Here is a 26,157-nt window from a genome sequence, read left to right on the forward strand (position 1 = left end):
TTTGATACGTCGGAAGATTTCCGGTCTTAAGTCCCCTTTCATGTTTACAAGCTGCCCAAGATAGACATACTCACTGACCTGTTGTAATGTGGAGTTTCCCACATGCAGCTTTCCTGCTGGGGCCCATTTGTTGAGCATTACTTCGGTTTTAGAAAGGTTCATGGATAGTCCCACTTTTTGACAGGCTGAGACAAGATCTTGTATTAGAGTTTGTAGTCCATCGATGTCGTTGGCCAAAAGTGTAACGTCGTCTGCAAACCTTAAATTGTTTAGCCTTTTCCCATTGATTTTGATTCCTGTACTTTGCCAGTTGATTTTTGACATAGCCATTTCTAATGCTGCTGAGAACAGCTTGGGAGAAATGGGGTCGCCTTGCTTTACACCTCTTTGAATGGGAAAATCCGTGGTTGGCACATTGACGTTCATGAAGGCTGAAGAAGTTTCGTAGATATGCTGGAGTACTCTTATGTAGGCAATATCGACGCCGTGTTCGACTAAGGCTTGCATAACAGCAGCGTGGCTCACCGAGTCAAAAGCCTTTACAAAGTCCACAAAGGCTAGACAGAGCGGCATTTGATATTCATTACTTCTGCTGATAACTTCACAAAGGGTGAGTATGTGGTCGATTGTTCCAAAACCTCGGCGGAAATCTGCTTGTTCAATTGGCTGGGCAAAATCAAGCGTTGAACTGATTCTATTTGTAAAGGACAGAAAGCACACGACATTTCATGAAATTTGGCAACAGTCTCATTTTGTCGAGGACGACGCTGCTGTATTTCTGTTAATGAAATCAACTCGGACAGGTAGGAATTTTGATAGTCTACAGAAAACATTACATCGAATTGCCTCAATCTATTATCCCTAGCTGTGTGTAGGACACAAAACTCTTCAGACTTTTACAATTGCAGTCAGATCCTGGTGCATGACTTTGAATGTATAATTTCTTACTCACATCTGTCATGCGGCCTGTTCGTTTCCTCTTCTCGCTGGTTTTCTCTTACTTTTCTCATATTCACTGTCTTCATCTAAACACTGCATTTTACTTATCAATCGACTTTTTAAACGTAGATGAGAGCAAATGAATCATACCTCCATGATCACCTACGCCAGAGGTGCTCACGCTGAGCATTCCTTCCTGCGGGCGCCGAGTGCTGTAAGTGGGCAGGCGGGCAGGCAGGCTATGAGCACAGTGACGCTGTGGTTACCTTACAGGCCATGAAGGTCGGGAGAAGCTGTCCCAGTCACTCTTGATCACTGCGGCGATACTCGAGTTTGAAATGGAGGCAGAAAATAATGGAAGAAAGAAAGCAAGCAGAAATCCGCTTCATTTTCAATTTACGTTATAAGAAAAAAGTTATTTATGTTCATTGCAGTTTGTGTATTTTGACCAGATACAATAAAGAATTAGGCCTACAACCTCAATTATCTTTATAATGTATGTAAAACAATGTTCACGATTACATTTCAAGAGGTGTAACATTTCTAAAGCAATACGGAGTTAAGGTGGATAAGCTGTGGCTTGTGGTTGCTTGGGTTTAAATTATCTGATAAACTCACCAATAATGGAATCATGCTTACCGGGAATAAAATAGGTTAGCTTATTTATTTGAAGGCATACTGTATATCTGTTTGATAGATGCATTTACATTGTTGTACTTTAATCTTGGATAGTAAATACCTATGTCCTCACTCATGATGAAACTCCCTGGCCATCTAGAGGCTGCTAATGTCATTGGATGCCTGATAAGTATCAAATACTATTTTTAGAAGTTCAATGAACAGCGAAAGTCACACAACAGTACAACACAGTGCAAAATCAAGCAGTAAACTTGTTGAAACATTTTGCTGAATGAATAACAGGAATGTTTTAAAAAATGGAAATACTCTCATTTCCATCCAAGGAATTGTAAATCGTAGCTTGTACGTTTAAACCCTGTACCTTTGGAGACTGTAACACAAACATTATTACGTCAGTTTTCTTAGACTGAATAAATATGAGAAAATAAACCCTCTGTTTATATTGAACGCAGTATAAAACAAAGCAGAATATCTTGAAAAGATATGGTTTTTTTTTTTTTTGCGATTATAGCGTTTTCTTTTAAATACTGCACCCAATCAACATTTCACCGACTAGTGGAGGAGAGGTGCGTGATCACTACAGACAGGAATTTGCCTATTTGCCTATTTTATTCCTGTGTTCAGAAACGTAGGATTTTGAGATATAAATCCGTTTTAGGGTCTTGTTACCTGTATTTCATTTGTTTTATTGTACCTATAAATGCCTATTTCAGGGATTTGTGCCTATTTGGAGTATAATTGCCTATTTGATGTCTTTTTACTGTATTTTTTTAGTTCTTCCAGTGCATTATATTGTAGCTAGTGTGCTCGACAGAATTATCTTCTCTTTTCTCAATATCTGTTTACCTTACGAACAAAAATGGAAATTCTCAGAAGTCACCAGAAATAGTTCTAGGGTAATTTCCATCAGGAGAAACAAGGAATAATTTGAAATCGAAGCCTTCAACCCCTGCAACCTCCTAAGACATATGCTAGAACCAGTCAACGTCGAACAATGTTGCAATACCCATATGCCCTCTACCTCTACTGTTGTACGCACACGCTTCATGTTCAGAACGTGTTGTGATTTATTGTGAAGTGGAAGAAGAAGAAGTGTGTTTGCGGCAATGACCAAAGAAATATCGTCGAAGTCCTACTGCTGAAGCACTGGATCACAGGGGATTCCAATTTCACTACGGATGGAAGGGTATTCTGTCAAGCTTGCTGGAAGGAGGTTAGTTCATTTGTTCCTTTTTTTTGTGTGTGATTGAGAACTATGATAGCGTTGTTGGATGCGCTTGTGAACGGTTGGCTGTTGAGAGCTCTTGCATTATTGTAGTGGAAAAGTAGTTAAAACCTATTGAAATTATTTAAATTTTGTGTGTGTGCGTTCCATTTAGTGCTATTTGTAAATTGGTGTTTAGTGCTTGTTGGTAGAAATTGGGAGTAGTGTTATTTGAATTTTATAACAAGTACGGTAATTCATTTGGTGTTCAGTAGATTACGTTTTCTAGGTTAAGTAGGCTAGGTAGCTGTACTTTATTTCGAATTTAGGTTTAGGAAATACTTTAGGTAATAATATTAACTTTTAAAACTATATTTTTAATTATCTGTAGGTTCGTTGGTATTATACTTACAAAGGCAGATTATCATAAGGAGCTGTAAATCATTGTAATTTCCGCCGCTACTTTTCCGATATTTCTTACAGATATCCATTCAAACTATCACGAAGGTAATAATTTATTACATTAAATAACACGATAAGCCTGTAAACATCGATTTAAAGAGAAGTTAAAGGGAATTCACGATAATTTCACTGGATAATTACGGTACTTAACAGTTTTTTGGATTGTTGACGATTGTTGCTACATGCACATGATAGTAGTGTAAATAAATACAAAGTCAGCTGATTCATTATTCCGATAATTTGTAGTCTTGGTTCCCTGCATACTGTGTACTTTCCACCTTCGTTTATTCATCGAGTAAAAGTTAATAATCAAATTCCTATATCCCAATAATATTGCACTTCAAGCCCCCGGCGTGGTTTTGACAGAAATTATAGTAGACAACACCTTATTCTCAGCATTTAAGGACACTCTTATTCTCTGTCCCGCGTAGTAGGAAAAATAATACTAATCCACCAGCGGTAAAAGTTCATATAACCACATTTCAGCTGAAAATTGTAGTGTAGATACATTGTATTATAGATACAGTACATTTAGATAGTGCCGTATCTTGCCTGCTATATTCGTGTGTTATCTTACGTGTGTATCTATTAGAGCGTAGTACTAATAATAATTTGTCTAAGCATTTAGCTTTGTTGGTAATCTTTGAGTACAGCATTCTTGCAAATTTCATTTCTGTTTGTGCTTAGTAGTGACATAAGGTACCAGTATTGTAATTAGGATACGTCTTAAAGTAGTTTAAAAATTACTGTAGTGTACTGTACAGTAGTATACGAGTAATATCCTATTAGAATTTAGTGTGCTTATTTTATTATTGTAAAATATTTGTGTAGTACTGGTGTAGTAGAGGTATCCGTAGAAACTATTACTAAAATTCTGTTGTTGTAATTAGGGTAGGCTTAATTGCAGTTTGGAATTGTGTAGTTCTTGTGTATTACTTTCGATATTCAGTAATTAACAGCAGTTTTTATCCTGTTAGGGGTTGTAGGATAAAAAATAGAGTACGACTAAGTAGTATTGTAATGTAGTCGTATATTAATTACCTTATTGTTGTGTGATCTTTGAGTACTATCCCAGACAATATATCCCTCCGTTCATTTATTTTTTTGCAAATAAGTTATTTTTATTTTCATTTTTTCCGTAAAGAATGGCTAAGGAGCGCGAGTGTACGAACTGTGGGTGTGGCGAGGCATTGAGGGGTATGAGGGAGGAGTTGGAGAGTTTGAGAGAGATAATTAGGATTCTCACAGAAGATAGGAAAGAAGATAGGACTCCCTCAAACAATGTACAGGTTACAGTAGGTGTACAAGAGCGAGTGGAAGGAAAGGGGGGAGTTGTAGAAGACAGGTGGTCTAATATTCTAAGGGGAAGGAGATTGCAGGCTAAGGGCTCTACTCAGGATCAGAATTCAGGACAGGTGTCTGTGCGAAATCGGTACGAGTCACTCCAGGTAGAACAACAGAGGGAAGATGAGGGACAGGGAACTGTTGCTGAGATGTGTGGAAGTAGGACGAAGGGAAAAGGTAGGAAAGGGAAATGTAGAGTAGAGGATAAGAAAAGACAGGTGGAACAGGGTCATGGGAAGGAGAAAAGGAAAGAAGAAGTAGCTTCTGCAACTATCAGGAAAGATAGGGCTGATCATCAGGGAAGGGGATCAAATGAGGTGGGTAGGGTTGAGGCTCTGGTCATGGGGGATTCCATCGTTAGACACGTGGGGAAAGTGTGTGGAGGAAAGGGAACCAGGGTAGAATGTGACCCAGGAATTAGGTTGAGGCAGGTGTTGAGGAAAGTAGAAGAGAGGGAGGAGGGGAAGGAGAAGGTAGTAGTGTTTCACGTTGGTACCAACAACGTAAGGCAAGCTGATATAAGTACCAACATAGTTGGAGATGTGTGGGATCTGGTAAATGCAGTATTGGTGGAATACTGTGTAGGAGGGATACTGACTGGAGGGTGATTGGGGATTTAAATGAGACTATGGAGTGAGTATGTGGGAAACTGGGAGTGAAATTTCTAGATCCTAATGGGTGGGTAGGAAATAGGGATCTGCGCTCAGATGGCCTTCACTTAAACCGCAGTGGTACGTATAAGTTAGGAAATTTGTTTGGAAGGGTAATAGGGAGGTACATTCAGGGAAACGGGGTGGCCTAGGGAGCGGTGATAAGGGAATAGGGAACTGGAAATCAAGTAGGGATGACATAAAAATGTTAGTTTTGAACTGTAGAACTATTGTAAAGAAAGGAATAGAATTAAGTGATTTAATAGATATATATTTACCAGATATTGTAATAGGAGTTGAATCATGGCTGAGAAATGATATAATGAATGCAGAAATTTTCTCACGGCACAGGAGTGTGTATCGTAGAGATAGGATAGGTATGGTGGGAGGGGGAGTATTCGTTATGGTGAAAGAAGAATTTGTAAGCTACGAAAAAGTTAAAGATGAGACACATGAAATTCTAGGTGCAAGGCTCATTTCTAAAGATAATAGGCACCTTGATATATTTGGAGTGTACAGACCGGGAAAGGGTAGCACAGACGCGGATTCGGAATTATTTGATAGGATAGTCGGCTATGTGGGAAACGACATGGAAAGAAATGTGATTGTAGCGGGAGATCTGAACTTGCCAGGTGTCAATTGGGAAGGAAATGCGAACGACAGGAAGCATGACCAACAAGTGGCAAATAAGTTAATATGGGAAGGACAGCTGATTCAGAAAGTGATGGAACCAACCAGAGGGAAAAATATCCTGGATGTCGTGCTGATAAAACCAGATGAGCTCTATAGGGAAACTGAAGTTAGAGATGGTATTAGTGATCATGAAGCTGTTTTTGTCGTAGTTAAAATAAATGTGATAGAAAGGAAGATGTTAAAAGTAGGACTAATAGGCAGTACCATATGGCTGATAAAGCAGGCACGAGGCAGTTTCTAAAAAGTAACTATGATCGGTGGAAAACGGTAAATAAATATGTAAACAGACTCTGGAATGGCTTTAAAGAAATTGTTGAGGAATGCGAAAACAGGTTTGTACCTTTAAGGGTGGTAAGGAATGGTAAAGACCCACCTTATTATAATAGAGAAATAAAGAGACTAAGAAGGAGGTGCAGATTGGAAAGAAATAGAGTTAGAAATGGCTGTGGAAGTAAGGAGAAATTGAAGGAACTTACTAGAAAATTGAATCTAGCAAAGAAGGCGCCTACGGATAACTTGATGGCAAGCATAATTGGAAGTCATACAAATTTTAGTGAAAAAATGGAAGGGTGGAAAGGCAGAAATAGGTTCCAAGAAGGACATTCCAGGAATACTTAATGAACAAGGGGAGTGTGTATGTGAGGATCTTCAAAAGCCAGAAGTATTCAGTCAGCAGTAAGTAAAGATTGTTGGTTACAAGGATAATGTTGAGATAGAGGAGGAGACTAAGGCCAAAGAAGTATTAAAATTTACATATGATAACAATGACATTTTCAATACGATACAAAAGTTGAAAACTAGAAAAGCGGCTGGAATTGATCAGATTTCTGGGGATATATTAAAGACAATGGGTTGGGATATAGTACCATATCTGAAGTACTTATTTGATTATTGTTTGGTCGGAGGAGCTATACCAGATGAATGGAGAGTTGCTATAGTAAGCCCTGTGTATAAAGGAAAGGGTGATAGACATAAAGCTGAAAATTACAGGCCAGTAAGTTTGACGTGCATTGTATGTAAGCTTTGGGAAGGCATTCTTTCTGATTATTTTAGACATGTTTGTAAAATTAATACCTGGTTCGATAGAAGGCAGTTCGGTTTTAGGAAAGGTTATTCCACTGAAGCTCAACTTGTAGGATTCCAGCAAGATATAGAAGATATCTTGGATTCTGGAGGTCAAATGGACTGTATCGCGATTGACCTGTCTAAAGCATTTGATAGGGTGGATCATGGGAGACTACTGGCAAAAATGAGTGCAATTGGACTAGACAAAAGAGTGACTGAATGGGTTGCTATATTTCTAGAAAATAGATCTCAGAGAATTAGAGTAGGTGAAGCTTTATCTGACCCTGTAAAAATTATGAGGGGAATTCCTCAAGGCAGTATTATCGGACCTTTATGTTTTCTTATATATATATATAAATGATATGAGAAAAGGAGTGGAATCGGAGGTAAGGCTTTTTGCGGATGATGTTATTCTCTATAGAGTGATAAATAAGTTACAAGATTGTGAGCAACTGCAGCGTGACCTCGAAAATGTTGTGAGATGGACAGCAGGCAATGGTATGTTGATAAACGGGGTTAAAAGTCAGGTTGTGAGTTTCACAAATAGGAAAAGTCTTCTCAGTTTTAATTACTGCGTTGATGGTGTGAAAGTTCTTTTGGGGATCATTGTAAGTGTCTAGGTGTTAATATAAGGAAAGATCTTCATTGGGGTAATCACATAAATGGGATTGTAAATAAAGGGTACAGATCTCTGCACATGGTTATGAGGGTGTTTAGGGGTTGTAGTAAGGATGTAAAGGAGAGGACATATAAGTCTCTGGTAAGACCCCAACTAGAGTATGGTTCCAGTGTATGGGACCCTCACCAGGATTACCTGATTCAAGAACTGGAAAAAATCCAAAGAAAAGCAGCTCGATTTGTTCTGGGTGATTTCCGACAAGCGAGTAGCATTACAAAAATGTTGCAAAGTTTGGTTTGGGAAGAATTGAGAGAAAGAAGACGAGCTGCTCGACTAAGTGGTATGTTCCGAGCTGTCAGCGGAGAGATGGCGTGGAATGACATTAGTAGCCGAATAAGTTTGAGTGGCGTTTATAAAAGTAGGAAAGATCACAAAATGAAGATAAAGTTAGAATTCAAGAGGACAAACTGGGGAAAATATTCATTTATAGGAAGGGGAGTTAGGGATTGGAATAACTTACCAAGGGAGACGTTCAGTAAACTTTTTCAATTTCTTTGAAATCGTTTAGGAAAAGGCTAGGAAAACGACAGATAGGGAATCTGCCACCTGGGCGACTGCCCTAAATGAAGATCAGGATTGATTGACTGATTGATTGATTGATTGATTGATTGATTGATTGATTGATTGATTGATTGATTGATTGATTGATTGATTGATTGATTGATTGATTGATTGATTGATTGATTGATTGATTGATTGATTGATTGATTGATTGATTGATTTCATTGTAGCAAATATAGGCCTATTCATCTATGTATTGTGGCAAGTTGTTTTCTTGCGATGCTGTATTTGTAGTGAACTTTCAATAATTTATATTGCTAAAATGTAAATAATCATTAAATTACTGAACGAGGAGTTAGAACGCCGGTGGTCACTTGTTACAAAATGGATGAAAATTAAATCGGTATTTTGAACGGTGATTCATTTCCTGTGAAAATAGAGATTTACAACTGAAATGTAATTTTTAAAACTTCCTTAAAAAATCGTGAATTCTATTACACTTCCGCTAAGCCTTCGCGAAACACAGGTCGCAGGTCCACTGTAGCCCGGCTAGGATGATGCCACAGCGTGTTTTACAAAGTTGCCAAGACTATATTTACAAGACCAGGCCAACGAAAAGACCGTTGGTCTGGATTTCGAGGTCCGGTTAGTAACCGTTGTGCTTGGGGCAAGGGAAGCAAAGAGAGTCTGAGGGGCGTAAGCTCCCAGATTAACAAGCCTCTAGCATCCCCTACAGAGTCTCGCTAAATTGTGACAAAAATAAGGTTATGGGCTCATGTCACGACAATTTCAAATTACGCGGTTTTTAATTTTCAACGAGGGTGGCGGCCTTGTGGGCACACATGATGCAAGATCTATTACAGGCAAGAGAAAATAGTCTTTATAACTGCTGATCTGGCTGACCAAAGCCGGCGAGTAGGAATAAATAAAATGTTCACAAATCTGAGATTTATAGTGCCTCCGTTTTCATTCTTCTATATAAGTAAGAATATTGCCAGGGCCAGCTTGGTGGGACTTTGGCAAGCATCAAGGTGCGAGCTCTCCTCTACGCTACTCCGGTATCGTTTCACGTCTTTTCTTATTATATTTTTCACCCGGTGATCTCGACACGATACTGCCAAATTATAACGGAAAATCCTTGAGGACATATTTACATGTAAATTACTAATTCCCTTGTTTCTACTTTAAAGTTTTGTACTTCTAGAAACATCATCTCTAATAATCTTTTTTATGAAACAAATGCATGATATTTACTAAGCATTATTGCCAATTAGCCCAACTGTAGAAATTTAAGATATAGGGAAAATTGAATTTATGTCAATTTTATTATTTTTCAGATCAAATGTGAGAAAAATGCCACATAGATCAACTTAAAAATACTGCGATTCATTTGATACGAGTACAGAAATCTGTATCAATGCAGCCTTTCTACCAATCCACTTTGGGCATTGACCAACAACCGTTTTCTTCAGACCTATGCACTGCAATGTTGGGAGCTAATATGCCCCTGCATAAACCAGAGCATTCTCAAATTTCAACAAGCTGCCGGGAGCAATCACCAAGTTGGAGAAGAATGGCATGCTCCTGGTGGAGTCATTTAGGATTGTGGAAGAAGTCAGGGGAAGTTTTGACCGAACCTTTGGGAAGGCAGCCGCAGTCAGCGAAATAAAACTAGATGAAGTGACTTCATTGAAATTTTGTCCAATCACTTCATGTGATGTTGAGAGATCTTTCTTTCAGTACAAAAACATTATGCATGAGAGGAGAACAAGATTGTTACCGGAAAACATTGAAACGTTGCTTGTAAATTCTTTTTATAGTAATTGAGTGTGTTATTAAATTATAAGTAATTTTTTCATTCCTATTTTGCTGCGTATTTTACACGTTAGTGGCTATTTAAATGCCTATTTTAGCTCATTTAAAAGCCTATACGCTTGCCTATTTTCACTGTTTTAGTGCCCATAATTCACGTCTCTAGTGATCACAATGGAAGTCACTGCTGCCTTCCCTGCCAGGTGTGTTTGCTCTCTCGCTTCACTGTGACGTATACTTGTTACGTAAGCCGCCTGCATTTACGTCACGCCTGCCCGGCTGCACTGGGCTAGCCTCAACGGGCGCTCAGCTGAGCACTTCTGCCCTACACGAACCAACACTTAAAACTCTCGCGCACTTTCGACGTTGACAAAGCGATTGCTGCAACCTGTGAGGAAGTATCAAGTGGTGCGCCCTGTTGTCGCATGATCTCATTCCTGACACTTCCCATTCTTAGCCTGTGCAACACCAGATATAGAGAAGGCCTAGCAATACAAATAAGATCCTCGTGTGACGTCATGCTGCTACGTCCTATCCGAACTGTAAACAGCTGGCAGCGTGTTTTGAATGTTATCTTTGTTGGATGTGTGAAAAAGTGCATTTTTGACCAGTACGTGCGAATTTATGTTCTTTACTTAGTGGTAGGCCTACCTATCATAGTAAAAGACATAATGCCTCATAAGTGCAGTGTGCCAAATTATAAAGGCAATTACTTAAACGGACCAAAAGTAAGTGTATTCTCTTTCCATGCTAATGAAGAACTCAGATTAAAATAGATAAGATCTATTCATCGGGAGGATTTTATTCCTACGAAACACTCTAGGGTATGTATAGTTTTGGTTTACTAAATCCTTTTGACACAGAAATCACATTAAGAAATTACGAACAGCATAGTTTACGAACATGAGCATTCACTTTTCAACGTCATTGTCTTTTATGTATGCGAACTTCATTTTAAAGATGATGAGATTGAAAGATCCACGAGCATGGTAGATGAAAAGAACGGGAGGTTACTCACTGCTCCTCTGTCAAATCCCAGATTGGTGAAAGGTTAGTTCATTATTCCTAGATAGAGCTCAATGATGTTTTAGGCCTATTCTTTGTTTCTTAATAGAATGCCAGGTTCAGTGCAACTGTGTTATAACTAATTTTAAACATTTTAGATTCAGTTCCACCAGTTTCCAAACTGCCCTCAATATCTCTCTAGAACCAACTGCCTCCCGTGACGATCCACAAAACAGGCGGCGCAGAGTGGAAAACAAGTGTTTAGAAAATGCTATTACAAATAGTCTACATACAAATAGTGAACGTGCTGTAGCAATAACATTTAAGACTTGAGGAATTAAAGCTGAAAGTGAATGACATAACATGTAATACTGAATGGGACTTGCTCAAGAAAGAATCAGGTTTATATTTCATTTTATTGAAAGAGGAACTTAACACTTATATTTTTCGTTGTGTTAAAACACAAGATTTACATGCTTCATTCTTCTTCTGTGGTGTTCAATCCGAAGATTGGTTTCTAGCGGCTTTCCATTAATAATGAAGTTAAGCGCTGTAAAGAGGTGTCATTGTCCAAGCAAGTTAAGAATATTACAGAAATTGAAACATTGATACAGAATGCACATCTCTGTATGAATCTTCCACTATGCCTAGCAGCCAGGATATAGAAGAAACTTTGACTGTTCTTGATGGTTTATTGCAACACTTAGAAAATAAGTTTCCTGAGAAGAAACATATGCTGAATTTCTTAAAGAACAATTACTTTTTTCTACCTAAGAAGAGGGTGAAGAATTATTCCTGGAAGTTAATGGTATTTTCTTCATTAGCCCATCCAATTTCTCCCCATTGTTACAAATTTATTCGAGGATCTGGTAACTTAACTCTTCCTGCTCCATATACGTTGTAAATAAAATGTTTAAAGCTTGTAACAAACCCTCTGCAGGAAAAGAATGGAAATTATCTGCTCTATATGAAGAATAAATTTCCATTACTCTCTCCAGAAGACAAGTTACTACTATTGCCAATGGATGAGGTTCATATCAAACCCCAGTTAGATTTCAAACACGGCAGGGTAGTAGGTATGATGAATGTGCCACAAGTGCATATGTTTTCATGGTCCATACTGCAATTCCACATTATAAAGATGTTGCTCATATTGTACCTGTCACTAATATTCATGGTGAGGAATTATTTAACACTATGAAAACAATAACCCTTGGTTTGGAAGAAATAGGCTTTGAAGTACACTAGTGTCCAAAAGTTAAGCATAATCACTAAACGAGGCCATACCGCCAGATAGGAATGTCAGACGAATTGCTGAACAAACGGAAGCTGAAGCACACACCATATGTCACACAACTTGTCCAAAAATCAGTATCAGAAAGATTCTGATTGCTAAGGTACATCTTTGACAACAACTAACAAAACTTGGCAATGTCTTCCACAACAAATATGCTGTTAATAGGGTGTTTGGTTACCCCTAACGGTCACACATTCTTCACAGTGACGTGGCATGCTATCTATCAGATGGTCCAAGAGCTATTGTGGCAGTCCATCCCATTCCTCCGAAAGGGCAATGCGAAGGTCTTGGAGGGTCCTTGGTGGAGGCTGACGGGATCCAATTCGCCTCCCCAATGCACCCCAGGCATGTTCTACAGGATTCAGATCCGCAGGCCTCACTGGCCAGTCCATGCGATTAATGTCTTCCCCAGCCAGAAATTCATCCACCAGAGCAGCGCGGTGCGGTCGGGCATTATCGTCCATTAAGACGAAGTCTGAACCAACCGTACCTCTCAAGAGTCGAGCGTTAACAGTGTTCCTCGGACCACCCATGAAGATGTGCAGGTCCGTACGGCCATTCAACACGATGCCGCTCCACATCATGACACCACCACCACCATACTGGTCCCGTTCCACGATGTTCCTGTGGTTGTATCGACTACCCGGTTCTCTCCAGATGAATGTGCGACGGGAATCGTTCTGCAAACTGAAGCGGGATACATCTGTGAATAGCACATGCCCCCATTCATTCATGGTCCAGTTTCGATGTTGACGGCTCCACAGTAAACGGGCCCGTCTCTGTGCTGGAGTGAGTTGGACGCACACCGCTGGACGTCGGGCAAACAGCCCTGCTGTTCTGAGCCTCCGGTACACAGTTTGCCGGGAAGCGGCAACCCCTGAGACGCCTGCAAGCTCCGCCGCCATTGTCTTGAAGGTGCACTCCAATTTCGTCAAGCGGTTAAGGCCAGATATCGGTCCTGCTGTGGAGTGGATACCCTTGGTCGACCTGGTACTGGCCTACAACTAACATCTCCTGTGTCTCGAAATCGACTCCAAAGCCTGGAAAAGACACTTTATGGCACATTCAAGGATACGGCGACTTCGGTCTGTGTCTGGCCTGCTTCCAGGCGGCCGAATATTCTACCCTGCAAAACGGGGTCCTAATGGCGTCGTTGTGCCATTATTCTGTCACGTTCACCACGGGGCTACACTCTGCACACTATAACAGGGAAAACACGACTGAGGGAATATGGGGCGCAGGCACTGGCTCTGTTTACCTTGCGGTTACGTCGCTAGTCAAAGCAGGGAACACTCCTTTCCTATACAGAGCGAACACGTAAGGTTGGTAGGTGCATATGTCGTGCGATTTGCAGTCTATTTCCTGTTGCCCTGCTTACTCGTAACTTATGCTTAACTTTTGGACACTAGTGTAGTAGCGGTTATTGCAGATAACAGTGCTCTGCACAGGAAAGCATTGTCTCTTCTTAGTGATGCGCCTGAATTGAAGCATGTTTACGACCATCCCAAAGAGAAGATCAGAAAGCTCTTCTTTATCATAGACACCGTCCACATTTTAAAATGTGTTCGAAACAACTGGTTAAATGTAAAGGACCAGCAACTCTATTTCTCAGACATAACTGACTATGAGAAGATGCAGGTTGCACGTTTTAGTGTGTTGAGACATCTGCATTCATTAGAAAAGAAGAATATTCTAAAATATGGGTTCTCCCTGACGCTGAAAGCTTTGTATCCAACAAACCTAGAACGCCAAAATGTTTTTTGGCATTGAAAATTTTTAATCATCAACTAGCTATTGCCCTGAAGGAAATAGGACCTAAGAAGAACTTGGAATGCTGGGAAAGTGCATCAAATTTTATAGAAATAATCTGTACGTGGTGGGACATAGTAAATGTCAAAACTCTATGGAAAGGTAAACGTCTCAGGAATCCTTTTCAGGAGCCTATAACCACAGTCTCATATCATATTGAGTATTTGGAGAAGTTACTGCAATGGATAGATAATTGTAAGTCGAGTAATTCTTATGGAAGACTCAGTAAAGAGACACACACTGCATTGACTCTCTCTACAAAGGTTGTATCAGAAATGGCAAATTATTTTCTCACTGATAAAGGTCACAGCTTGTTCTTGCCTGGAAAAGTGCAGACAGATAACTAGGAAGCTCGGTTTGGTAAATATCGACAACTTGCAGGTAGTCAGCCTAATATATATCTCAGGCAAATATATGAAGTTGAAAATAAGTTGAAACTTCAGTCTGTTATGGAATTGGATGCTGCTATTGCTGATTATGCGGAAGACAAGGAGTGCGATGTTGGTGTATTTGTGGAGTGTGCAGCAGATGAAAATGATGTGGATGGGATTGAAGAAGAATATTGGCCTCTGTTACAGTACATCAGTGGATACTGTTCCTATGGTATAATGAAGAGATACTGCTGCAATTAGCGTGAAGTTTTATCTGTAATGAAACAGGTGATAGTGCAGCTGCTCATTCATGCTTAATAAATGCAAATGACAGGGAAGGATTGTGTCATCCACACAGTGATGTGGTACTGTGCACATTATAGTGTTTCATAATTATGAATAAACTGTTACAGAAGGATTTCAAAACACAGTCTTTATATCATTCCAGTCAGTTGAATGAGTTCTGAGTAACTATGAAATGTTTGCCTCTGACATTTTTATGGGCCACAAGTGCCCCAGTCATACAACAGATCTCATTCAACGGAACTTTCTTCATACAGCTAGCAATATATTGATTAATAATTTTGTATAGGACTTCAGTGATGATGCTAAATCTAAAACTCTCGCCCAGCATAAAAGAAGAAAACTAACGCAGTGAATTATAGTGTTTAGTGCTGATTATGACAATCATTTTGTAAATAGTGTACAGACTGCTTTTAGTGTAAGAACTGTGACTAAACTTAAAAGCAGACAACTAGTTTGTAAATTAAATGATCTGACAATTGCTCTACGCAACTGTCAGTAATTGGTATTTTAAACTTCTACATTGATGCCTAGGCCATTCATTGAAAAGGTAATTATAGTATGACTGAGTGTGCATACCAGTTTTTAGTTGGTGTGTTTTAAGTTGTTCTTGTTTTAGTGGTAAGCTTGTGTGTCATGTACTCTATTTTGTTATTAAGGCAAATATGTGGAGTCATTGATTGCGTATACCATTCTTATAGTTGGTGTGTTTTAAGATGCTGCTGTTCTTGTTTAGAAATTGCTTTGTAAAATATCTTAACCTATGAATTATTCAGTACCTACTGTTAAATCTGTGAGTTACTAATTAATTTACTTTTCTCGTGAAGAGAGTACGTATATTTTGGAAACTACCAAACGAAGTATAGGGATAGCCAGGAGCCTATTTGTGTAAAATTTCGTTATTTAAACATCGGTTATTTTTGCCGAATAATCCTTACGTTAGAAATGATCATTAACACATCTCACATGTTTTGGTACTATAACTGCTCGGTAAAAATAAAGATTGAACCAAGTGGACGTGTGTTTGGTAGCTAACTGTTTATTCGAACTGAAATAATCCGGTCTAAGTCAGTGGCGTATACTGAGGGCTACCAAGACTATCGGTGAAGCCTAAACCTCAAATGCGAACGATGGAAATCTAAAGCACATTATAATATAAGCATTTGACCCATTGTTCCATTTACAAAACTTGAAAGAAATGAGAAAAAATCGCACGTATTTCTGAAAGCAAGGCATCGGAGACTGATATTGCAGCCCAGACTCTCGTCCCTCTCTCCTCGACTCACCTCGCGCGGCTTGCTGCTGTGTATCGGATCGGTGCTGGGACCGGGGAAATACGTGTGTTAGGCTTCGGTCCGTCAGATCGCCACTGCTAACTATCAACCATGCGTTACTTATCGTTTATACTTCCTCACGTCATACTTCTGACTTAATTATATAGATAACAGTGTGCTGGTATTTCACTCCCGTATACTTCTACATCCTTGTAGGAAGACACTGCAGGGCTGCTGTTATAGGAGTAATACAGTTTTATTTTTATACTGTAGGTAGATTTTCTAAAAATGAAATGCAATCTTTCAGATTCAGTGTTTTCTTTTGTTGGCTGGAATCAAAGCCGTGATCATGGGTCGGACACCACCACTGATGTCCCGAGAAAGCTAAATTGACCAGCGAACGATGAGTACGACCGCTGTAAAATTCAAAATTTGATTTAATAATAATAATAATAATAATAATAATAATAATAATAATAATAATGTACATGACAACTGTATAGGCTTGGAGGATAAAATGAATGGCGAAGACGTCATAAACACCCAGTCTCCAAGCCAGGGGAATTACAGTATGACGGGGTTGACTATGAGCATTGAACTGGGGCCATCGGACCAAGGCAAGCATTCTAATCAGTAATCATTTAGCCGCAAAACCGGACTTTTATTTGGTAAACCTTAAACTACCATCTCCACTGATCAGATATTGAGTACTGACAGTAGCAGAGGCCAGGGCAGTAGCTTGTGAAGCAGCCTTAAAAACACAGCAGGAAATGAAAAATGAAATGGCGTATGGCTTTTAGTGCCGGGAGTGTCCAAGGACAAGTTCAGCTCGCCAAATGCAGGTCTTTTGATTTGACTCCCGTAGGCGACGTGCGCGTCGTGATGAAATGATGATGAAGACGTCACATACACCCAGCCCCCATGCCAGCGAAATTAACCAATTATGGTTAAAATTCCCGACCCTGCCGGGAATCGAGTCCGTGGTCGTGACGTCATGATCACGTGGTATGCTGCGGCAGCACTCGAAGTTTAAAATCCACAAAGCCACGTGCTTTTTTGACAGCTGTCATCTTGACGAACCCTAACCTCACTTTTAAGGACAATAGAGCATCGCTAACCTCACGACGCAAAACCTCATTGCTGCCATCTTATACACCATCGTATCGCGGAATTTAAAATCCATGTGCATTTTTAACACCACGACATGCAGTCGACGCACACATTCGCAATTTAACGCTTATTTCCGGTCGCGAGTCAGCAAGCTCGCTGCATGCAAATATTTACTTTGAATGTTCTGTGCGTGTTAAATGCAGATCTGTTCTTTTCCCTTTTTCAGGTAAGTGTGTGCGTTTCTACTGTGCAGTGCTCATAATATACACGTCAACGCCTTCGAAAACTGGATGCATCTTGTTTAGTTTTACGATGCAGAGTAATAGTAAGTAGTGATTATTGTGTTACCGTTTATTCACATCAGCTTGGAGCGGGCAGATTCGAACCGCACCAGGCAAATAATAGAAGATGTATCTTAGCTGTAATTAACTTTAAACTGCAGGGTTGGCGACGTGTTAGCCTCCGGATCATAAGATAGTCAGTTCAAACAGTAATGTTAATCGTAGTAGTAGTAGTAGTAGTAGAGATTATTGTTTTAAGACACATGTAACGTTTAATTCTATATTTCGTAAATTGATTTTAAACATAGTGTGTTCTAAACATCTCATGTAAGTCTCGATACTCTCCTACTATGTAGCTGGGGGAGGGGGTTCGATTCGTAGTATCATATAGCTTGTGCGCGCTAATCACATCAATAGTAGCGATTATTGTATTTTAAGGAAGTGCATCTATCCTCTATTTCTATCGTTCCACTGACTTGGAGTTGCCCTTCTGTAAACGATTACAGCGTTATCGTTGCACAATTAAGTTATCACGTGTTCGATTCCCGGGATTACAAGAAGACAGGCTGTTGTGATGTTTAAAAATTCAAATATGAATAACGATAGAAAATATAGTTGCAGAAAATCGTATTGTCTTGCGTTATTTTATCTGTATAGTAGTGATTATTGATTTAAGAGGAAGTACATCAATTTGTCTCTCCCTAGGATCTAAGTTCAATTCCTATAAATTTTTCTTTCTCTATGGTGTCTGCGATAAGAAAACAGGGATTGAATCTATTGTAACTAAACAGAGATCGAATTCTATACAGATTTTTTCTGTTGCATGGGTTCGAATCCCGCAAAATCCATCTGCTTAGGACAAAAGTATCCTCTGCTATGTAGTAATTATTTTATCTGTAGTGATTAAGAAGAAGTATGTCGGATGGAGATATACAACATTTGCAATTCTATGTGTGCGCACCTAATTGCATAGAAGTGCGTTTGTATCAACAGAGAGATTAATCTCATAATGTTTTAACACTAGTTGTAAACAAGTTTCGTCTTGTTCTACAATCAATTCTAGTGTGTTCTAATTGCAACTTGTCTTGACGAATAGAAAGAGTAGTGATAAAAGTTTTCTGTTTAATAGTCAACATGTTTTGTCATACATACAGTATAGCATGTCAATTCTATATTTTTACAATTGCATTCTGTAACTAGACTGAACGAACAAAGGTATCCCCTGCTAAAAAGTAAACATGTTCTCAACACATGTTGTAAGTAACGACATTGAGTATCGTGTTCCATTCTAGTCTTGTTATATTTTAATCACTTATTTAGTGATCTGAACACATCAATCAGTGTTCTGAATACATGTTGTAGTTAACGATATCAAGTACAGTGTTCGATTCTAGTCTTGTTAACTTATTTAGTGATCTGAACACATCAAGGAATATCTCTTTTGCTAGAAAGAGGTGCCCTTTTGCCAGGAGGAGGAGGCTATAACAGCCTATGTATAGCCAAGAGGAGGAGCCCTCTTGCCCTTTTGCTATTAGGATGAGGAGGAGAAGGGCAGCAAAATCCCATGCGCTTTAACCCTTTTGCTATACGGTTTAGGAGGAGGAGGGGAGGCCTTAACAGCCTATGTATAGCCGCCATCTTGTGCAGTAGCCTCTAAGCTAGCTTTCTTCATAAGAGCCTGTGTATAGCTCTCATCTTGCACAGTAGAACGCATGTTTAAACATTAAGCTATGCCTTGGCAGAGGAGGAGGAGGTCATAACAGCCTATATATAACCGCCATCTTGTACAGTAGCCTCTAAGCTTGCTTTCGGCGTGGCTAAGTCACGCGCTATAAAGTTTACTTCCGTCAAGATAGCAGTAAGCTATGTGCATGTAGTTAAAGATAGCGGCTGACAGCTGTCAAAAAGCTCGCCACTACATGCGTAAGGTTGCACGCATGTGGATTTAGCCCCTGCCAGCACTGAAGTTTGCGATCGTCTGTTGTTTAAAGATGGCCGCTGACAGTTGTCAAAAAAGCGCGTAGAATTTCAAATTGCCTTCACAACGTGCCTAAGGTAGTATCCGTGAGATTTAGTAGCGTAAAGATGGCAGCACGGTGCTCTGTTGATTAAAGATGGCTGCTGTCAGCTTGTTAAAAAGCACGTGGCTTTGTTTACAAACAAGAGCACGTGGAATTTCAAATTGCCCTCCACTACGTGCCTAAGGTATTAGCCGTGAGGTTTAGTGCTGTAAAGATGGTAGCACGATGCTCTGAGCCTATGTATAGCAGCCATCTTGCGCAAGCGCCTATAGCCATCATCATTCACCATAAGAAGGCGTGTATAGCCACCATCTTGCACAAGCGTCCCTAGGGCGTCTCATAAGAGCAGTAGCCATCTTGCGCAATCGCCCTTAAGCCGTCTATGAGGAGTCTATGTATAGCGGTCATCTTGCGTAAGCGCCCCAAGGCCGTCCCATAAGGAGCTGTGTATAACCGCCATCTTGCGCAAGCGCCCTTAGGGAGTCTCATAAGAGACTATGTATAGCGACCATCTTGCGCAAGCGCCCCTAGGGAGTCTCATAAGTCTCTATGTACAGCGGCCATCTTGCGCGTGGAATTTCAAATTGCCCGCCACTACGTAGCTAAGGTGGCAGCCATGAGGTTTAGCTCCGTCAAGATGGCGGCACTGAGGTTAGCGACGCGTTGTTGTTTAAAGATGGCAGCTGTCAGCTTGACAGCTGTCAAAAAGCACGTGGAAATTTAAATTTCGCGCTAAGATTCTAGTTTCCCGCCCGTGAGATTTAGTGCCGTAAAGATGGCCGCACTGAGGTTAGCGATGCGTTGTTGTTTAACGACGGCGGATAAAAGCTGTCCAAAAAGCACGTGGCTTTGTTTACAAACAAAAGCATGTGGGCATGACGTCATAGTCACGTGACCGGGGTCAATGACCTTGCTGACTCAGCAGAAAAATTGCTGACTCCACGTCTTGGGAACCCTGTAGCTCCCCTACTTGTACGAACGCATAGTATAGTTATGCCGGCCCCGTGGTGTAGGGGTAGCGTACCTGCCTCTTATCCAGAGGCCCCGGGTTCGATTCCCGGCCAGGTCAGGGATTTTTACCTGGCCCTGAGGGGTGGTTCGAGGTCAACTCAGCCTACGCGATTAGAATTGAGGAGCTATCTGACGGTGAGATAGCGGCCCCGGTCTAGAAAGCCAAGAATAACGGCCTAGAGGATTCATCGTGCTGACCACATGACACCTCGTAATCTGCAGGCTTGAGGGCTGAGCAGCGGTCGCTTGGTAGGCCAAGGCCCTTCACGGGCTGTAGTGCCATGTGGTTACAGTAAAGTTATCCTCCGTATTGCTGTTTAGTTTCTCATTAGGTGCAATCTCAAAGTGAGTAGTAAATGTAATTAGTGCATGGTGTTATGAACATCGGTGAAGTGAAGTTTATCTTGCACTAGAGGTGAATTAAGTTGTACATTTGAGTCTTCCGGTACGCTGTGATCTAGCGTAGATGTATGAAAGTTGGAAACTCACATCCCACTGAACCCAGCATGGAAGACTTAGTGACAGCGGGCAAAAGAGGTGAAAGTACGGACTGTGGTACAGGGGTTACAGAAAATATTGTAGTTGAAAGTGTTCAATTGAAAACTACTTAAGGCCCCTTTCTTTTTGTTACCATTTCATGAGAAATTAGATATTGTTGAAAATGATCCACCAAAACTCTCTGTTTGAAAACAAAAACAAAGGCATTTACTCACCATTTCAACAAGCGCATTCATGACTATATACTGTGGCCGTGTGGCAGTAAACAATTATAGGCTACAGAACGTATTGTTGGCCCTGCCTTTTGACGGGAACGTACAGAACACGCAAAAGTGCGACGGTTTGAATAATATGTATAAAGCAGATAAAAGAAGCAAATGTATAAAAAAGAACTGAAAAATTACGCAAACTGAGTTTTATTTAAGAGTACACCAAAAGAGCTATGAAATGCGCAATGAAACTATTAAACTGTTTACTTTCCAGGCTCTCAGGGACTTGCTTTCAGGGGTCACCCAATGAAAGTACCGTATTGTATCTTTGAACTGAGATAGGTATCTATTTTCAGATTTTGAACATCTTGGCATGTTACGACAATCAACTTCGAATCTACTTGGACACTTCAGTAGATGTTCGTGGTACTTCCCCCGGCATTCAGAATGATTTAATATTCATTCTCTTTATCTCTCTCTTTCTCTGAGGCGTTGACTATCAAAGGCGCGTTTTGTTTCCTTAATGCTTACCGTACATATCCACGAAAAACCCGAGAGCTGATCTAGTTTACAATAAGTAAGGTAAACAACATTTTACTTAAATGCATTCATAACCATTCAGTGACTGTTAAAAAGCTAAACGAATATTGTGTTAATTTTAACGATAATCGCAATTGAATTCAATAACAAGTCTTGGCTGACAGCTTCCTCTAAGCAGAAAACCACGCTACGCCCTGCTGCAAATTTTGAGAAAAACAGCCATAATCAATCAAGCGTAGGCTACAAACCTAGCGCGTAAGATAACGTTAGATCCGTAGACAGTTTTCCCCAGAGATATCATTATTAGTCAGTGGCAGGTTGTTGAGTTCACACGTTCACAGAAATAGGACACAATGTTTTAAATCTTTTATTCCGTTCTTAGTCTCTTCCAGAGCAAAATACACGCAAAGCAAAATAGTGAGTTAGTTAACTGACATCCACACATGCATTCCCATTTTTCGTACACAATTTTGTTGAAGTTCCTGTTACCGTATATGTTCTATTTTCTTTTAAAAAACATCCGTGAACACCTGAGTTATACAAATTTCTGGTTGTGGTAGACCTAATTCCTTCACAAGTAATCGGTCAACGGAATTAGAACTTTAGTTTGTAAATATCTCACCTGATTAATTTCGCTTCCCTGACACATCACAACAAATAACACTTGAATATTCACAAAATCCTCTTCTAAAACAAATCGAAAAACGGCATACACCGTAACTGCGTCCAGTGCGTAGTAACCATGTGTTTTTACTTCCCGCTGACCACTTGTGTTTGATTCAGTCTAAAAATGCGCAATGAAACTATTAAACTGTTTACTTTCTAGGCTCTCAGGGACTTGCTTTCAGGGTTCACCCAATGAAAGTACCGTATTGTATCTTTGAACTGAGATAGGTATCTATTTTCAGATTTTGAACATCTTGGCATGTTACGACAATCAACTTCGAACCTACTTGGACACTTCAGTAGATGTTCGTGGTACTTCCCCCGACATTCAAAATGATTTAATATTCATTCTCTTTATCTCTATCTTTCTCTGAGGCGTTTACTATCAAATGCGCGTTTTGTTTCCTTAATGCTTACCTTACTTATCCACGAAAAACCCGAGAGCTGATCTAGTTTACAAGAAATAAGGTAAACAACATTTTACTTAAATGCTTTCATAACCATTCAGTGACTGTTAAAAAGGTAAAAGAATATTGTGTTAGTTTTAACGATAATCGCAATTGAATTCAATAACATGTCTTGGTTGACAGCTTCCTCTAAGCAGAAAACCACGCTACGCCCCTGCTGCAAATTTTGAGAAAAACAGCCATAATCAATCAAGCGCAGACTACAAACCTAGCGCGTAAGATAACGATAGATCCGTAGACAGTTTTCCCCAGAGATATCATTAGTCAGTGGCAGTTTGTTGAGTTCACACGTTCATAGAAATAGGACACAATGTTTTAGATCTTTTATTCCGTTCTTAGTCTCTTCCAGAGCAAAATACACGCAAAGCAAAATAGTGAGTTAGTTAACTGACATCCACACATACATTCCCATTTTTCGTACACAATTTTGTTGAAGTTCCTGTTACCGTATATGTTCTGTTTTCTTTTAAAAAAAATCCGTGAACACCTGAGTTATACAAATTTCTGGTTGTGGTAGACCTAATTTCTTCACAAGTAATCGGTCAACGTAATTAGAACTTTAGTTTGTAAATATCTCACCTGATTAATTTCGCTTCCCTGACACATCACAACAAATAACACTTGAATTTTCACAAAATCCTCTTCTAAAACAAATCGAAAACCGGCATACACCGTAACTGCGTCCTGTGCGTAGTAACTATGTGTTTTTACTTCCCACTGACCACTTGTGTTTGATTCAGTCTGACCAAGGCAACTGCATAGAAAACCGACAAGCACATCCGCCAATTTCTTTAACATAAATGAAAAATGCCGAAATAGTAAATTGAAATAACCACTAGATCCCTACATGTACATATATTTTTAAACAATCCCTTGGTAAAAGCATCTCGATTCCACTACGTCTAGTGGAAAAGTTACTGCATTGGCACTATTGGTTTAGTTTACTACAAAATAATGAAAGTAATTACTACACGAAGATTTATCTTTCCGGTTTATACTTTTACTCACATTATTTATGTTTCCAGTTTCATATAACTTCTATCATGAGAAAGCTTAAGCAGCCATCGGATGCAGATCGAGCAGGCAGTGGTCCGGTCTCAAAATCTTTGTGATCTTAATCAGTGTATTTCACCGCAATCCCTCTTCCTCCTCTCATAGCTGTAAGTACTGTTGGTGTTGGCGAATGAAGGGAGAAATCCGCAAGTAAAATATAACCATTGCTTTGTTGCCAAGTTTCTTCCACATGCGTAAGGGAAAGGAGCTTAACGAATAAACGCTATATAAAACTACATTTTAAAGAGAAAGTAACGTCATAAATGTGTGTTAATTTAAATGCTTCATGGATGAAAGGGTACACGACCTATTGTACGGGTAGAACCACGGTTTGATCAGTTTATTCTGTAGTAAGCCTAATAATGTGAAGCGTCGTTTCTTTTCTAAGGTTCCTTCCATCTAAAAATTCAATTTTTATGATACCGTACTCACTTCAGTAATTTTTTCTTGATGTAACAAACGGAAATAAAATATTTTACGACATGGACTACTGAACTGAATTATTTTCGCCCCTCAAAAATCCGCTATTTCTGCTGGGTTTGAACTACGCACCTGGGATCCGGAGGCCGACACTTCACTACTGATCCACAGAGGGAGCAAATAAAACGGATCATCAAATGAAATAATTACATTGGGTTGAATATTTCGGAATTGAAATAATTTACTACCCCTTAACGTAACATTTAGGCTAGATAACGTTTTCTTATGGAATATTCTCCTAATAGTGAATTTATCCTCATTTTCCTAAGTGGCCAAAACGCATGGAAGACAGTCTCTCCGTACATGTTCAATGCAAGCTTAGGGGTAAGATTCTACAGTAATGTACACTAGTGTCCAAAAGTTCAGCATAATCACTAAACGAGGCCTTACCGCCTGATAGGAATGTCAGACGGACTGCTGAACAAACGGAATCTGGCTCACAAACCATGTCACACAACTTGTCCAACAAAAAAAAAAAAAAAAAAAAAAAAAAAAAAACGGTGTCAGAAAGATTCTGATAGCTAAGGTACATCTTTGACAACAACTAATAAAACTTGGCAATGTCTTCCACAAGAAAATATGCTGTTAATAGGGTGTATGGTTACCCCTAACGGCCACACATGCTTCGCAGCGACGTGGCATGCTCTCTATCAGATGGTCCAAGAGCTTTTGTGGCAGTCGATCCCATTCCTCCGAAAGGGCAATGCGAAGGTCTTGGAGGGTGCTTGGTGGAGGCTGACGGGATCCAATTCGCCTCCCCAATGCATCCCAGGCATGTTCTATTGGATTCTGATCTGCAGACCTCACTGGCCAGTCCATGCGATGAATGTCTTCCCTAGCCAGAAATTCATCCAACAGAGCAGTGCGGTGCAGTCGGGCATTATCGTCCATTAAGAGGAAGTCTGGACCAGCCACATCTCTGAAGAGTCCAACATGTGGTCCCAGTACCTCATCCCTGTATCTCCGAGCGTTAACAGTGTTCCTCGGACCACCCATGAAGATGTCCAGGTCCGTACGGCCATTCAACATGATGCTGCCCCACACCATGACGCCACCACCACCATACTGGTCCCATTCCACGATGTTCCTGTGGTTGTATCGGCTACCCGGTTCTCTATAGATTAATGTGCGTCGGGAATCGTTCTGCAGACTGAAGCGGGATACATCTGTGAAGAGCACATGCCTCTATTCATTCATGGTCCAGTTTCGATGTTGACGGCTCCACAGTAAACGAGCCCGTCTCTGTGCTGGAGTGAGCGGGACGCACACCGCTGGACGTCGGGCAAACAGCCCTGCTGTTCTGAGCCTCCAATACACAGTTTGCCGGGAAACGGCAACCCCTGAGACGGCTGCAAGCTCTGCCGATAATTGTCTTGCAGGTGCACTCCGATTTCGTCGGGCGGTTAAGGCCAGATATCGGTCCTGCTGAGGAGTGGTTACCCTTGGTCGTCCTGGTACTGGCCTACAACTAACGTCTCCTGTGTCTCGAAATCGTCTCCAAAGCCTGGAAATGACACTTTGTGGCACATTCAAAGATTCGGCGACTTCGGTCTGTGTCTGGCCTGCTTCCAGGCGGCCGAGTATTCTACCCTGCAAAACGGGGTCCTAATGGCGTCGTTGTGCTATTATGTTGTCACGTTCACCACAAGGCTACACTCCGCACACTATAACGGGGCAAACACGACTGAGGGAATATGGGGCGCAGGCACTGGCTCGGTTTACTTTGCGGTTACACCGCTAGTCAAAGCAGGGAACACTCCTTTCCTATACAGAG

The sequence above is a fragment of the Anabrus simplex genome, chromosome 1 (assembly GCF_040414725.1).
Source record: "Anabrus simplex isolate iqAnaSimp1 chromosome 1, ASM4041472v1, whole genome shotgun sequence".
Taxonomy (NCBI): Eukaryota; Metazoa; Arthropoda; class Insecta; order Orthoptera; family Tettigoniidae; genus Anabrus; species Anabrus simplex.